The sequence below is a fragment of the Suricata suricatta genome, chromosome 13 (assembly GCF_006229205.1).
Source record: "Suricata suricatta isolate VVHF042 chromosome 13, meerkat_22Aug2017_6uvM2_HiC, whole genome shotgun sequence".
In the NCBI taxonomy this organism is placed as follows: Eukaryota; Metazoa; Chordata; class Mammalia; order Carnivora; family Herpestidae; genus Suricata; species Suricata suricatta.
This window is the reverse complement of record NC_043712.1, coordinates 57,946,295-57,947,558: the sequence shown is the minus strand read 5'-3', so window position 1 is coordinate 57,947,558 and position 1,264 is coordinate 57,946,295.

The window sequence follows — 1,264 nt, the reverse complement described above, 5'->3', positions numbered from 1 at the left end:
GTGAGTTCATGGCTTGATGGTTACCCGATCAATTGTACAGGTCTGAATTTAAGTCCATTTCCTTTTTCTATGAGAATAAAAATAGTTGATCCATTAAAAATGTATGAAAATGATTACTTCCTGGCACATAAATAAAGGCTAGAATTTTTGACCTGATTTATATATTGGGGCTGTTTTAGGGTTTTAGTGTCCTCCATTCTGGGAGCTGTATTTATGATACAGCCCTTTTTCTTATAAATTCAGTTAGAAGGTCTACCTTAATAATAAGTATTATTGTATCTTACTCAAAATATGATTTTATGTCATAGCAATACAGATATAAAACAGATGGAGCCTTAATAATCATGTAACAAAGTATTTTGTAGATTGCATATTGATTTTCTAAAAATTAAAGATGTATTTCAAATGGTAAAAAAAAAAAAAAGAATTTCATTTCTACTTCCAACCACCCTTCCTCCAATATGGTCATCACACAGCAGCCATATAATCCTTTAAAACAAAAATTGCAATAATAACAACTTCCATTAATTTTTCCAAAAGATTAACTATGCATTTCAGGTCCTATGTTAAATATATTTTTTACATAGTCCCATTCTTTTCGTTAGACTTTTATAAGTTATAGTTGACACATAATATACTCTACATTTTAAAACATAGTTTGATGGTTTGACATATGTATGTACTTGTAAAGCCATCACAGCAATCAAGATAACAAAAATATCTGTCAACTTCCAATGTTTATTTACGGCCCTTGTAATGCCTTCTTCCTCCTTTCCTTGCCCATATCTGCAAATAACTGATCTTCTCATATTACCCAAGGTCAGTTGGCATTTTCAAAAAACTTACAGAAATAGAGTAATACTTCCATTTACTTAACTCATTTAGAGTCCAAATTATTTTCTCCAATTTCACTCTTCCAAAATGAAAAACAAACAAACAAAAATAAGACAGGAACAAAAACAAAGAAACATGTTTACAAGTGGACTGAAAATCATTGGGAAAATATCAGCATGGCTGTCCAGTTTGGAAAACTGCTTATAAAATTTCTGAAACACTATTACACTTTCATGAACTTGTATCTTTTTTAACTCCAATTTAAATATGCATATAGTAATAATAAATGTACACATTTTAATTAAATTTTTAATTAGCTGTCCCGTTGGCCCAGTTATAAAATATAGATTTGTCTCTTTATTTTTTTCACATGATAATCATACTTTGGAAGATACTGTCTTCTATAAGAATCCTGTGGGGGCACCTGGGT